Source organism: Gopherus flavomarginatus, chromosome 10, assembly GCF_025201925.1.
Source record: "Gopherus flavomarginatus isolate rGopFla2 chromosome 10, rGopFla2.mat.asm, whole genome shotgun sequence".
In the NCBI taxonomy this organism is placed as follows: Eukaryota; Metazoa; Chordata; order Testudines; family Testudinidae; genus Gopherus; species Gopherus flavomarginatus.
Window position 1 is genome coordinate 6,658,671 of NC_066626.1, and position 15,571 is coordinate 6,674,241.

The window sequence follows — 15,571 nt, forward strand, 5'->3', positions numbered from 1 at the left end:
AAATGGACCTTTGAAGGTAAATTGCATTAAGCAGGGCAGTTTAAATTTTTAATACAATCTTATTGTAACTGTTAGCAAATGATTAAAGTGCAAGGGGGGGGGGCTTTATATGTTTTGTAAGATTTATTCAGAATGCTGTTTGATGCTTTTACTCAGGCAGGCCACTGATTTTATGACAGCGAAAATGCCAGTCTCCCCCATACGCCCCGTGTAGAATTTAGCCATCGTTACGGACTCAATAGCTTTCTGTCAACATTCTTAACTGTGGAGAACATTTTGGAAAGGGATTTATTTCACATTGGACTTCAGCAGCATTCTTATTAACAGGCTTAACTACTAAAGTAGCAGATTTTAAGGGGGGAAAGTAATGTATTTTCTAATGGGAAAATTAGTGTGTCTGAAGTAGATTTTGTTGTCTCATGAGGTCAGCCTGAACTCATCAGTTAAGGGGTTTTATCTTATCAAACTGAAGTGGTGTTTTACTGGCTTGATTTGAGGGATAATTTCAGTGTCCCTTATGGAATAGGAAAACAGTGCTGTCATTTATTTCATCTTGATGACAGTGGGCTATATTTGCATACCCATATGCTTCACATCAGTTGACATTTCCATGCACCTTTTGGATGCTGCTGTGCTTATGCTCATGTTTATTTAAATTGAGCTTTTTTTGAAAAATGTGTTTCATATTCAAGTCAACTTGTAAACTGCCCATTAGTTTCATGAAGGAGAATGGACATTTGAGGATCATGTGTTGCCAAGTAGTACACTTGTGAAGTTAGAACAGCTGTCCTAAAATTCAAGGTCTTTTGAACCTGAAGGATTCTGTTTGCTTGTATCGTGGTGAAGCATAAACGGATGGTATTTACTAACAATCAAAAATGTTGTTCCTTTTGATTAATATTCCGTTGGGATGATTTGAGCGTGCAAACTGAACCCTATCTTGATATCACTTAAAGGTTCTGATGGACAGAGTGAACTCTTTGGTCAGTAGTATGAAAACGTATATGTGGGACTTCAATTTAATTTGGTTTATAGAGGAAAAGTGATGGCAGATTAAATATTTATGGTGGGGCAACAGTTAAAGTTGGTATTTCTTAAATGAGAGAAACAGGGTGCTTTTAGACACCTTCATTTACGTTTATATAGCATGTAGCCCAGTGGTACACTGGTCCTGACTGAAACCTTTGGGCACCACTGAAATGTAAATACATTACATTTATGATCACATAAATCTCACTTTAAAATGAAATAAACTTTTTTTTTGTTAAGAACTCGAAAACTGTGCATTGCAACAAATGTGACCATGTAATCAATTCCTTCATTTAAATAGAAGAGGAGTTGGATTAAATGACTTTATCAGTGATATGAAACTGCAACAGATTAAAAATTCAAAATCAATCAGCTTTCATTGTTTAAATAATTAACATCTGGATGTGATTAGTAACAAACATGACATCTTAATCAGTAATGAAGTCAGTATTCTAAATCTAAATACAATTAGATTTAGATCACTTAGATGTTCATTCTCACTTGGACGATTAACCCTTTGAATAGCACACACAAAAATTATCTGCAAAAATGGCTCTGTCAACACTAATTCAGTTCTCACTTCATTTTGGGATGTATAACATTTTATTACTGTATCATTCCTCCTTGTCCCCATGTGCATTTCTGATTCATAATGTTTCCTTTATTTTGATGAATGCTGTACTTCCACTGTCAAATGCTCATAAGGGTTTTGGGTTTTTCTGGAGTTTAGTGTTTGACTTATTGTGTAACCCAGGAGAGTTCAGGGTTATTCGGCAATAATGTTTAAAATTAACAGCATGATTATTAAACTATATAGGACGTTGGTAACAGTTTTCACTAGGCCAAATTTAAGATTTTTTTTTTTTTAAAGAGAGAACTATAATTAAAAGTTACTAGGTAGGAGACAGGGAAGTATTGTATAAGTTTAATGCACAAAATCCTCTTCGATGAAAATGTCCTGTCATTTACTCACACTTTCTAATTGCATCATAAGTTTACTGTAATTTGGCATGACTAACAGTCTCTGTCCATTCTAAATTCAGAACTGGAAGAGTTGGGGTGCTTAAGATTAGGTTTTAGGTTCATTGACATATCTCATGTGTGGAAGACAAGGGTGGATTGCGAGCCTTGTTTGCAACATGTGTGGCTCTGGATAGTGCTATTGGTCACTTGCATTACAAAAGTGATACTAAACACTGCTTTTAACAAGTTTTGTCCAGCTTTTTGTATCACTTAAAATCAAGGTAGCGATTTGTGACCAACAAAATACTCCAGAGATTACAATAATGCAAATCCTATTTCTTACTACAACTAAGAGAAAACTTATTAGTAAAATTACCGAATTCACCAGGAGTATGCCGTGTTACCTATATCAAAAGAATTGTTTGTACCCTGAGTGAGCTTTCTTTTGGCTGTTGGTGCTCTCTTTAGCATTTTAAGAGGAGGGATAACTATTTGTGTAAATGGCACATGTGCCATGGGGTAAACCTTATTCTGGTTATTAATTTCCAGTGGGTTGGTGACATACCATGCCTCAGATTATACTATGTACATCTTCATACAGAATATATGCTATATTTTTTCCTTTGAGACCTACACTGCCCCAGAGTTTAATGACACATGCCTCAGTCTTGCACTAATACCTTTTCACAGTGTGAGGTGGTCTGAAGGGCTAGAGATAGATGCTGTATCTCAGTGGGGATGTGGAATTCCAGATGTACTGTTGTTGGAGAACCACCAATAAAGATCTTACTTTCTAGATGGCTGAGAGAGAGAGAGAGAAAGATTGATTCCCTTAAACGTGGCTGTGCAGGAAGGACTCTTCAGACCTCTGGGGGACACACTGTAGTTTGAGAACCTTGATTATAAAGCATGAATTTCTAGATTTGGTATTTTTGAGCATGCATACAGTATTATACTTCTCGCAGTGATATCTGGGCACTCTGTTGAACTTTGGGATTGTAAGACTTTGACTTATAAGGAAAGCTATTTTATATCCCTTTTGGAGGCTTTAAAAACACTTCCATGCTATTCTTTCTGGCATACCTGATTTTGGTACCTAAGGGAACTTGGCTTTACAGATGGAAAGGATAAAAAGTGTTACCATTTTAAAAAATGTAGACATAAAAAGCCCTAAAGAAACTTTTCTCCGAAGGGAGGCAAACGAAATAAATGTGACAAGGCATAAACTTTCCTTTGTACTCCTTGAACTAAAGTTTCCATTTATGGATAATGGAAATCTCAGAATGTTGCCTGTAAAGCCTTTCTCCCACCACACCCTATGTATGTGTGTGTGGTCAGCAATCTTGATAGAGAATTGTCAAGCTGTGTAGACATGACTAAAGCTATTTTTTTAAACCACAATTTTATACTATCCCTGAATATGTTGCATAAAGCACTTCAAAATTTTGCTGCCTACTGAACTAGCGTGCCAGCTAGTAAGATGTTTACAAATAATACTGTAGTACCTCATTTATTTAATAATTGGTTAGATTACTCATTTTTGAAAAGGTTCTTAGTACAGAGTGTTTCTGAGAATCTTTTTTTTACATTGATAGTTTAAAGTTAGACTGTGGAGAAGAAGAATTTTGACAGACATGCGTCATTTGCATATCACCTTTCATTTAACTTGTATGCTAGCTTTTTTTTTCTTTTTTTTTTTAACTTAAAACAGTCTGTTTTAAGGACAGCACTTACTCACCTCACGTAATATAAGGTGGTAGCTGAATGTCTCATCTCACAGATGAATTCAAGTGCAAAGATCTTCACCTTAAGCGCTATGTCAGAAACATTTCTGTCGTGGAAAACTCTTTCTTCTCACATGGCAGCTTGATGAGTTGAGAAGAGAGGGTGGGCTCATTTTTTCTCATTTGCCATTTAGAAGCCAGACGCCATCCAGATTGTGTAGGCAGTTAATTGTAATATTCACCTGTTTTATCATGGGAGGCAATGATTTGCGTCAGACTTGGGGCTACATGTTACGGACTGTAAATCATATTCTTAGCTGTCGAACAGGTTTAGTTTGGCAATGATTAGAGATTTTTAATACAAAGCCTTATTTATAACCAGATTTCCATGCCTGGTAAAATGTGAATTGTCCTAATCTTCAGCTTCTACAGCAAGGTGCTGAAATCTTGATTTTGACTGACATATCAATGAAAATGTAATGCCTGACTAAAGTAGAGTTTTTTAAATACTTGTAAGGGGGAGTGCATGAAAAATTGACTACTGAGAACTGAAGCTGATTAAAGCCTTGTGTCTGGAAAACTCACTAGTAATAGAGGTGGTCGTGTAACAGTGTATGACCATAAAGAATTCACCTATTACACAGACATTCCTCAATCAGTTGAGTTATGAATTACCCAAACAAAACTGTCTCAGAATCTAGCTGCTGGGATATGAGCACTGTAAAATAACAAATTTATCAGCAAGAGAGTATAGAATTATTCTTCCTAAGAGTGAGAGGATATGTCTCTAAATTCTTCCAAGGTTCCCAGTTACTGTCAAGAATTACACTTTACCAATGTGTAATATTAACAATATTAATACTCTACCTTGTAAAAGTTACTGTGTGCAATGCAAGCTCTTCCTGAATTAGGAATACAATAGCAGGCACTAAAAGAACGTTGTTACAAAGCCTCCCAATTCATTTTTTCCTTGGATTATGTAAAGAACATCATGACTTATATGTGCAAATTGGGGGAAGGACAGTCTAGGTTACATATTATATTGTTAATAGGACAGATTTTTCACTTCTGGGTCACTAGAAATTTGAATTATTAGTGATTTAAAAGTTGTTAGTATCTGAGTTTTTTTGGTCGATAGTATATATAGTGAATTGTTGATCTTGGCTGAGTAACTAGATTGGAGACATTCATGAACACATACCAACACAACTAGTAATATGTTAAGCAAGTAAATGAGATCCTGTTAGAGGTAGCTCTTGGAGCATTAACTTGGTGTAATGGTGAAGCTTCCTTGCATTTTCTTGTGCTTAACCTTGGGGACTAAGTCCTCTATTTATCACTCTGACATTCTTTACACATTCACTAAATGCACTATGAAGGATTCTCACTAAGCGATAACCTCAGCTTTTCTATCCCGGCATGTAAACTTAGCCCAATAGAAAACACAGCAGCACTAGAAAACACCAAACCAAACTAAATGTGGAAGAGGAAGCACTAAACATTTCCAGCAGTTCTTGAACTGCACCAGGAAAAATGAAGTAATGCAGGAAAAATAAATCCGTTTGTCAGGAAACTGGAAGAATGAATGAGGAAGCCAAAATTAGTCCCAGTTTATAGAAAATACAACTGTCCTGAAAGCAGGCTCTGAAATGAAGATTTCAGTAACTTCCGTTATTTCTTGAAAGTGAAAAATCTTTCCTTGGGTTTATGGTTTGAGTAACATGGTTTGCTTGTGACCAAAAGCATGCTTATTGTCGAGTATGCACAGGAGTTCATAATGTCAGTATCTTGTTCACAGAAGAGTATAAATGATCAAATCAGATCACAATATATTAATTCGAAAAGTTTGGACCTTTTAAACAAAAATTTAAGCAGAGAAAGTTTAAAACGAATGCATTTAAATACCAAATATACATAGTATTATCTACTCCTTTAGCTTTTTTTTAAAAGGGGGAGAATATATATAAATATACACTTCTGTATATATGGCTGCATGAGAAATTTTCTCCATTCCAAAATTAACGTTAGCAGCCTTGACTTTGTTCTGTCCTGAAGGTAACTGTTTATTACAGTCAGCATTTAAATCCCCCAATTAATAGGAGCAATTAAACAATAGCTTCATTTCCAGCAAATTAACAGCCCTAAGAGGTAATTGCGACATAAATGAAGATAAATTTGTTTTAATACAATGAGATGAAAAAGAATATAGACAAGAACTGAATCTCAGATTAAAAATTCAGTCTTCATTATTTCAGGAGAAATTTGAAAGTTTCACTAGTCATCTGAAATAAGTTTTTGAGTAAGATCTGGTTTAATCTTGAAATATGTCTGAGCAGGGCCCGTGTGCACATTCTGAGGCATTATGCTGTGTATGCGTGGTACGCACGCTACAGATGGCTGAGAAATTTCAAGTGCTTTTTGGAAATGTTTGAATCTGAGTATATGTGTTAAAAAGGATCCTAATTTTTTTTTTCAGTCTCTTAAACTGATTATAGACTCATAGACTTTAAGGTCAGAAGGGATCATTATGATCATCTAGTCTGACCTCCTGCACAATGCAGGCCATACAATCTCACCCATCCACTTCTTTAACAAACCCCTAACCTATGTCTGTGTTATTGAAGTCCTCAAATTGTGGTTTGAAGACCTCAAGCTGCAGAGAATCCTCCAGCAAGTGACCCGTGCCTCATGCTGCAGAGCAAGGCGAAAAACCTCCAGGGCCTCTGCCAATTTGCCCTGGAGGAAAATTCCTTCCCGACCCCAAATATGACAATCAGTTAAACCCTTAGCATATGGGCAAGACTCACCAGCCAGCACTCAGAAAAGAATTCTCTGTAGTAACTCAGATCCCATCCCATCCCAGACCACTGGGCATACCTACCTGCTGATAATTTGGCAACTGATCTTAGTCTAATTTTGGCAATTAATCAATCCCATCATACCATCCCCTCCATAAACGTATCAAGCTTAGTCTTAAAACCAGATATGTCTTTTGCCCCCACTACTTCCCTTGAAAGGCTGTTCCAGAACTTCACTCCTCTAATGGTTAGAAACCTTCGTCTAATTTCAAGTCTAAACTTCCTAGTGTCCAGTTTATATCCATTTGTTCTTGTGTCCACGTTGGTACTAAGCTTAAATAATTCCTCTCCCTCCCTAATATTAATCCCTCTGATATATGTTAAGAACTCTGACGAGTTTACCTGAGCCATGTCAAATGAGGGAAGAAGACTAATGCCTCTCTGTCTTCGAAAAACTAGTTTTTTAAAAGCAATGTTAACTTAATGTGTCATAGTTTAAAAACACTTTACAGACATTAACCAAGCCACCCATCATTTCTACGACTCAAATAATGAAGGATGAAATCCAGATGGGGAAATTGAGACACATCGAGGGATCACATCTTGCCAGAATTAGAACGCTAGCATTCTAGATGTAGGCTCCCAAGTCTATACAGTGCTCCAGATAACACTGATGCATGCAGAAGGTGCAGCTTTGATGGAGAGACCAGACCATTGCTGACAGTAGTTTGATGGTGTTTGCAGCTCGCAGAAAGGAATTAGGAGGTAGAAAGAGCAGTTTACAGGGTCGGTTTGTGTATGTTGACGGGCATTGCAGACAGCACAACTCTTGAGTAGGAATAGGCAGTCAGAAGCTGAGTTATAAGTGAGATCATTGTCGGAAGCATACCAGAAGAATAAAAAATGTTGTTCCGTGAAGATAAAGGGCTCCAGTTTTAGGAGAGTTGTGCATAATCCTCTGGGGTTTACTCATTGAAAGAAAAATGTGATATTTTCTTGGATGTGTAGAAACTGTGCTCAGTGCTGTAGATATTGCATATTAGTGCAGATGGACTTCACACTAAATCAGTTTTTAGTTACAAAAGGCCATGTTATATTGTCATTCATCACAACATTTCTCTGCGTGACTCTTTGGCTGTCTGGTCACAGTCTGAGGTGTCAGTGATTAGATGCTGCTATTCTTATATACATGACAGTTATTTCAGACATTTTGTTCCCATTGTATTACATGCAAGAAGCAGGGCTTCTTACCTTTTGATGGTCAACGAATTTTGGCCCTATTTATCTATTTTGGGGTGGGTATTGTATAGCACCAAATACTCAAGCTCATATTGTGGTAGCTATCAGATTTGCTTGTTAGCCACTTTTAGAACCAAGGAAAGCAGACACTGAGGCCTTGTCTACGCCACCATGGTAAATCGATCTAAGTTACACAACTTCAGTTATGTGAATAACATAACTGGAGTCAACGTAGGTAGATCCACTTGCCGCAGTGACTACACTAAACTATGTCGGTAAGAGACGCTCTCCTGCCGACTTATCTTACTCTTCTCAGGGACCTGGAGTACACGAGTTGACCAGCGAGTGCTCTGCCATCAATTTAGCAGGTCTTTACCAGACCTGCTAAATCAACACCACTGCATCGATCTCAGCAGTGCCAATCTAAATGTAAGTATAGACAAGCCCTGACTTTCAGATGGGGACAGTCAGAACTGGAGGGTGCTTTAGATGACTAAACCATTAAACATATTTATGTCTACTGTCCTCTTTGATCTACTAGTTAGGCCAGAGAAGAGGCTCCTTTTATATTAAGAACTTTGGTCAGCTGCAGTGTAGAATGGTCAAGTAGATTAGCATTTATGCCTCTCTTTGCCTGCTTGTGGATGTGTATTGAAAAGGGGGTAGAGGAGAGAAACTCTTAAGCACATGACTAAAGTCTTTCTATGTTTTGTGTGACATCTGCCCAATGTTCACAAGTCAGTGAGGTTTAATGGAATAGTCAACATGCAGTGATTAACTATACAACCAAATATAAAAAGACTGTAATGACTTGATTGCTAACACCTTCTGAATTGGAGTTTTCTTTTGACACATTAAAAATAGTATATCAAGTAGTCTCCCTCTTTGTATGTAGATATCTACAAACAAAAGCTGTAATACTGACTAATCTATATGTTAAAAGGTGTCTGAGTGTAGATGGTATTTTATCCACCCTGGTTTTGTACAAATATATATTATGCACACAAGGTCTTTGCTAATTTGGCTGTCATGGCAGCCTTGCTTACATGAAACAGAATCTCTTATTAAAATAGCCACACTGAAATAGATTAGTTAGGAAGGGGAGAGGATATTATGTTTTTCTTTTTGTAGTTTTGTTCTGAACTGAGGGTGCTGCTTGATCGTGTGGCTCCATAAGAGAGGTGGTCCTCTCGGTTGATATTGGAACTGACTGGCCCCTTCCCAATATACTTCATTGTCCTTGCTACTTACCCATGCAACTTAACTGTTACCCTCTTGTGTCCTGAAATGTCAGGTTGCTCCATAAATGCAGCAAAAAAACAGACTAAAATTTCCTTGAGAACAGATTTTCTCTTGGGATTTGGGGGTTTGTACTTGTTGAAAATGTCAAAAACGACCTTCATCACAAAACTACATTGGTTTTCCAGTCCCATCTAAAACCAGGGTATTCTAGATACATGTGATAAATATATTTAACTTGCTCTTTGGGGGAAAGGTTTTGGGTTGGTTCTTTTTGTATCCATACTTAGCATGCAGAGGATCATGATACAGGATATATGAATTGCATGTTAATTCATTTTACATTTATTTAAATTTTACATGATGGTTTGTCTGGATAACCATACATGCTAAAATAAGTGCAGGCCCTCCTTTAAAAGTGCCGTATGAAAGTTGTTAGGCCTAGAAATTGACTTGCATTTAAGAGAGCACGCAGAGTGATTTTAAAAGTGGATGCTTATGTTAATGTTTCCTTTTTCACAAACATTTTAGTTTTAGTGCCTATTCTTCTTGTTATTACTGCTGTGCTCGTAATGTGTAATTGCAGAATAAATTTATTTTTTATTGAACATTTATTTATTGTAAACATGGGATATTGAACTAAAATACAGTTGCAATAAAGTTACAAACCAGACTTACATCCCCAGTTCTAGCAATATATTGTGCATAACGGCTGTTCAGGAAAGGCTGATAAACAAATTGTCATCAACAGGGTTCATTGGAGGGATGGAGAAAGTAAATTGTGTGAGAGTAATGCATGAATGTTTCTCATTCCTCCAACTCTGCTAAAGCACAATTCTACTGGTGCTACATTAATCATGGCTAGATTCCTTCCATCCTTTTTTTCTCTTATTTAGCTTAGGTATGTTATTTAGGAATAGGGGCTACTACAGGGATTGGTTTATAATGTAAGGCTACTTATTGGTATACTATGGCATTTTTCCCATTAGTGAGCTTAAATGCTATTTTCTACTTCAATGTCTTCTCCTTTCCTATGCCCAAAAACCTATTGTTTCCAGTCAGAACAAGGACAATGATTTAAGCAATTTAAAGAACCAGAACTCTTTAGTAGAAGAAATCAAACTAAATCAGACTGTTACAGAGAGACTAATCTGAGAATGAAATAACCAGTTCTGTTTTGAGAAACTGAAATGTTTAAAGTGTGCTAATTATGGTGAGACCGTTTTATGGTGTTCCATTTGTGTTATATTGCTCTCTTCTTTTTCAGAGTATATCTATACATGATGGATGGATAGGGAAATACATGTAGATATTAATTTATAAATATACTTGCCAGAATATATACTCTAGAAGTGTATCTGATTGCTTATAAAAACTTCACTGCATCTCCACTATGGGACCTAGGGGAAATATTTTTTTTAAAGGAAGGATTAATTCTTAGAACTGTAGTTCCCCTAATGTGTAATTCCCCCAATTAGTTATGTATATTTTGCTACTGCCCTTCACTGAATATGTTCTGTCAGTCCATCTGTGTTGAGAAATCTCCTAAAAGTCACTTAAAATAAGCTTTGTTTGTATCAGATGCACAACTTGACACAGCACAACAGCTAGGCTGGAAGATTTACACCACAGTGTCATCCAGTTTTTAAAAAAATTCTGACCACAGCCATGATTAATGGAGCAGTAGTTGACCGATTTAGGCATTAGTTGCCAGTTGAGGACTGATTTGGGTCATGGGATTCAAGAAGGGCCTGTGAGACTTAAAGACACTAAGCAGAGGATAATGGACCATTTTCTTACAAACTAAGGATCACAGGTTTTTTTCCCCATGTAACCTTTGGGATTAAGTGTTAACTTTGTCACTTTCTAGAGAGATTACCATCCAGCCCTTCTAATGGTTGGGCATCCTACTACTGTTTGCGTTGCAAGGACCCAGCATAACACACACATTGCTCCATTGTCCTTATGATCAATTTAGCTTCATGAACTTGAAGGCCAGATGGGACTATGGGATAATCCAGTCCAGGGGTCAGCAACCTTTCAGAAGTAGTGTGCCAAGTCTTCATGTATTCACTCTAATTTAAGGTTTCGCGTGCCAGTAATACATTTTAACATTTTTAGAAGGTCTCTTTTATAAGTCTATAATATAGAACTAAACTATTGTTGTATGTAAAGTAAATAAGGTTTTTAAAATGTTTAAGAAGCTTCATTTAAAATTAAATTAAAATGCAGAGCCGCCAGGACCCAGACCGTGTGAGTGCCACTGAAAATCATCACATGCGCCATAGGTTGCCTACCACTGATCTGGTCTGACCTTCTGTGTGTCACAGGCAGCTAAATTTCTTCCAGGTACTCTATAGTGAGTCCAGTGACTTTAGTTAGTCTAAACTTCGAGGATTTCACAGAGTGCGAGTTGTTCCAAGGGCAGTGATAACATCCTGTGCATCTGTATCTAGGGAGGAATCATCTGAAAATGCCGTCAGAGCAGCATATTAGCGCAGTTTATAAATGGTGTTCAATATCCCCAAATTTGTAACAGAATTAAGATTTGTTATGTAACTAAAAAAAGAGCTTGTTGAGCTCCTTTGGATTAATTGGCCATTAACATCAGCAGGAGTTTTCAGGTTTCATTAAAGCCGACACTTGCAGTTTGGTTGTTTTTTTTTCAAACTCTTGAGATGCCATATTTAATAAGAGACTTTTCTGCATTGGCATAATATATATATTTTGGACATCATTTGAAAAGTGACCTATCTGGTCTGGAAGATGGCTAGGAAATCTTGCTCTGTATCCTCAGGTTGGTTGTGGTCTCTGTTGGGGTGTATTTTTTTAAATAGTAAATATAAATGGATAATGAATAGTCCTTCCTTCTATTGACTGGGCTTGATGCAGCCCCAGGTTACACCAGCTTCTCCGTTTATACCTGCTGGTCCGAGAACTGTCCTAAACACAGTTTTGGTGGGTCTAATGGGCCCTCCATTTGAGCCTCTGCTGCCTCTCCTGTGTCAATAAATACCGTTCCTGATTGCCATTATGTCAGCAGCTTGTGTGTATGAGTTGCAGGCTCTGATGGCAGGGGCTCCTTACACACAGTTCTCCAAAGAGAGACAGCCAACGTTTTTATCCAAAGTGGTCTTTCAGTTTCACACGACTCAGCAGTGTGTTTGCCTGTATTCTTCCCTAAGCCGCATTCATCCCATGAGGAACAACACCTCCATACTTCGGACGTTAGACAAGGTCTCGCCTTTTATCTGGATAGAACTGAACCATTATGTGCCTTGCCTCGCCTGTTTGTGTCATTTGCACACTGTGTGAAGAGGCAAGCAGTCATTTCACAGACCATCTCCAGATGGATAACATCCTGTATCAAGACTGCATATGAGATAGCTTCAGTTACTCCCCTTCAGTGGAAGCGAGCTTATTTGAAAAGAGCACAAGTAACATGGATAGTGTTTCTCAATGACATTTCCATATTGGACATGTGCAGGGTGGCCACGTGGTTGTCCATACATATATTTATGGACCATTATGCTATTACAGCATCTTTCAAAGCAGACAGAGGCCATGGTAGGGTGGTCCTGCAATTCCTATTTTGGTAGACTCCTGGACAGGGGTACTGCTTATGAGTCACCTAAGTGGAATGCATGTCAGCATCTACTCGAAGAAGAAGAAGAAATGGTAACTGTAACTGTGTTTTTTTGAGATGTGTACTCCTCAACCCACGCTCCATCTCCTCTGCATCAGTCTCTCCTCTCATGAGCTTTCAGGGCAGAATCAATCAGGGGTGTCAGGGCAGTGCTGCCACTTACAGCCAGAGCGGGGGTCACGGTGGCGCTGCCACATATAGCCAGAGGAGGGATCACAGCCATGAAGCTCGAGCATTTCCCCCTCTGTGGGTACTGCTATGCAAAAGTCTCTGCCTCTGCAGTGTTGGGCGTGCACACACCTAAGTGGAATACATGCCTTCATCACGTCTCGAAGAACCACAGTTATAGTAAGTAACCATTTGATACCTTACACCTTTTGAGATATATTATGACAACAGTGTGTTGGCGAAATGTGCGTGTCAGGCTTGATGTGGGTTACAATGTGGGGGGCCCTCTGCCAATTGGCCTTGAGGGGCTCCTGGGGTCACAACTTCTAAAAGAACTGTGGAACTGTCAATGACTATGTAGGTGACTTCTTGAAGCATACCTAGTATGCCTCTGTCTGCAGCTGTGTCAGTGAACCTTGACATTGGTACAGGAGCCAATTCATGACAAAATTTTCTCGATGTCAGCCTCTTGAGAACTTACTTGTGGGCTTGTCATTCTTCAGTAGGCAAGGTCAATGTTGAATACCTTTGTTGAACCAAGATGTACATGCTTTTTATCACTGGCAATGTCTCTACTATACTTGGTGGTGTATCACAGAACCCTGGGGGCCATCTGTGTTCAAATCCTTGATTTGGCAAATTCCAGCTGTACGTACATCATCTACACTGACTGGTGGTGGTGCCACTCTCCCACAGACAGTATTTACTATTGCCTCTACATGCTCAGTGAGGTGCATCAAACCTGTAGTCAGCTCTAGCTTCTTACTAATGACCTCTCTGTCCATTGCATCTGCAGCAATCCTTGTCTACATTTCTTCTTTGTGGATTTCTTGTGTTTGCGCCTCTTTGGTGTCATTTGTTTGCGATGTCTTTCACCAGCCAGCTGCCTAGGTGGAATCTTAAGAGTCCAAGTCTTGAGAGTCAGACCAATTATGCCACCATAAGATGGTGATTCTTCAAGTGCTTGCTCATGTCGATTCCATTGTACGTGTGTGCACGTCCATGTGCACAGTTGTCAGAGATGTCTGCCTTAGCGGAATCCTTGGGGCCGGCTGGACTGGCGCACTCATGCGCTGGTATATCAGATGCTGCTGGCTCTATGCCCTCTGTTCCTTCTCTGTAACAGTTGGTTGGAGTGCCTTGCCTTGCATCACAGGAGCACTAGCGGTTTCTTCATAGTCTTTCTCATAGACTTCGTTCTACTGGTTGTTGTTGATAGTAGCTAGCTGATAGTGTTAAGTTAGTTAGAGTCCCTGTGGGGACTTTTCCCCAAGCCGGGCATGTCCCCCTCTTCTGACTTCAAGTTGTGTTCGGCATGCAGCAGGCCGATGCCAATCAGTGATCCCTACAACAGCTTTCTCAAGTGTCTGGGAGAAAGCCACAGGAAAGACAACTGTGGCATCTGCAAAAACTTTCGCTCTTGGACCCAGAAGAAGTGAGATATTAGCTTGAGGGCCCTCCTGATGGAGGCAGCTCTTTGCCCTGTGTCAGAGCCCTGCACCACAGAACCCACTCTGAGTACATCGGCCTCAGTGCGCAGTGCACTGGCGGCATTGGACTCGGCCCAGCACTGTGTCCTTTTGCTGTGCCAAGGAAGCATCAGACGAAGCTGAGTCCCTTGGCGCCGAAGGACAGGGGGTCATGGGCAAAGGACCCGTGTTAGGCAATGTGCCCACTCTAGGGCTTCAGGGGATGCCAATCAAGTCGGACCTCCCAGCCTGGCTCGGGACCCGCCCCCCCACTCCAGGCATCAGCAGGACCCCGAGCCAATTGTGTGGCCTTCAGTGCCTGAAGCAGTCCTGGTGGCTAGAGAGCAAAGCCGACCAGCTCCTTAGGTGCCATGCCAGGTGAACGAAGCGACTTCGCCCTCAGCATCGAAGGGCAAGCCCACCAGGGTGCAGCATAGGCAGAGCTTCGCCGTACCACAGACTCAGGTCTCTGGTTCTGTGGCCCCGGACCCCGGCATTCTCAGTGGTTTTCAAGTCCCATAAACAAATTAAATTTGAATCCTAAAAAAGGAATGGTGCTACATACCTCTGGGAGACTTAATAGCACTTACCTGCCATTGTTCTTAGTTTTCATTATGTCAAGAGTTTGAAATAAAACCACCAATGATAAATCCAATTTGTGCATTTTGGAAACAATAGCCATATTAGTTAAATGTGGGGGACCTTGCTGACATCTATAGGCCCATCCTAGGATGTACCTTTTTACTTTTTCACAAATTTATGGATACAGTGAAAGTTTTGTTCACCCCAGACAAGGCAAGATTTCACTTCACTGGTCTGTTGTGTGGTTTGAGGTATCCTTGTACTCCAAGTTTAAAGAGAGAGCGCTAGATCTCTCTCTCTCTCACCTTGTGCTTTAGACTTTGCAAGAGTGTTTTTCCCCCAGGAGTCTGACTTTCTTTACCTGAATGAAGCTGTACTAATGAGATTTTAGAGTCATAGCTGCTCCTGCCAAAGAAGTTTAATACTGAACAAGACGTTGACATGAACAGCTCTTTGAACCAACAAAAGACAGCTGTCTCAATCCAGTTACTCTAGCAACAGTGTTTCTAATGGCAATTAGCTCAAATATTGAGCACAGTGAGGACTTGGTTCATTATGGAGGCCTAGACCTTGGTTTCAGGGAGAAGACTGACCTAATGTTCCTCCCTAACATGAATTCAGACCTCAGCTAGGCAGCCTACCTTCCTTTATGTCGCACCCTTGAGAGCGAAGCAGGAGTGTGTGGTTTGTTTTTTAAAACTAGTGTGATTTTTG

General features: G+C 39.5%; 1 protein-coding gene across 1 annotated transcript in view; it reads left to right on the forward strand.

Moving 5' to 3' along the window:
* The window catches only part of AGAP1 (ArfGAP with GTPase domain, ankyrin repeat and PH domain 1), a 672,695-nt gene that overhangs the window by 330,387 nt on the left and 326,737 nt on the right, over window positions 1-15,571 (forward strand). The window lies entirely within an intron of this gene.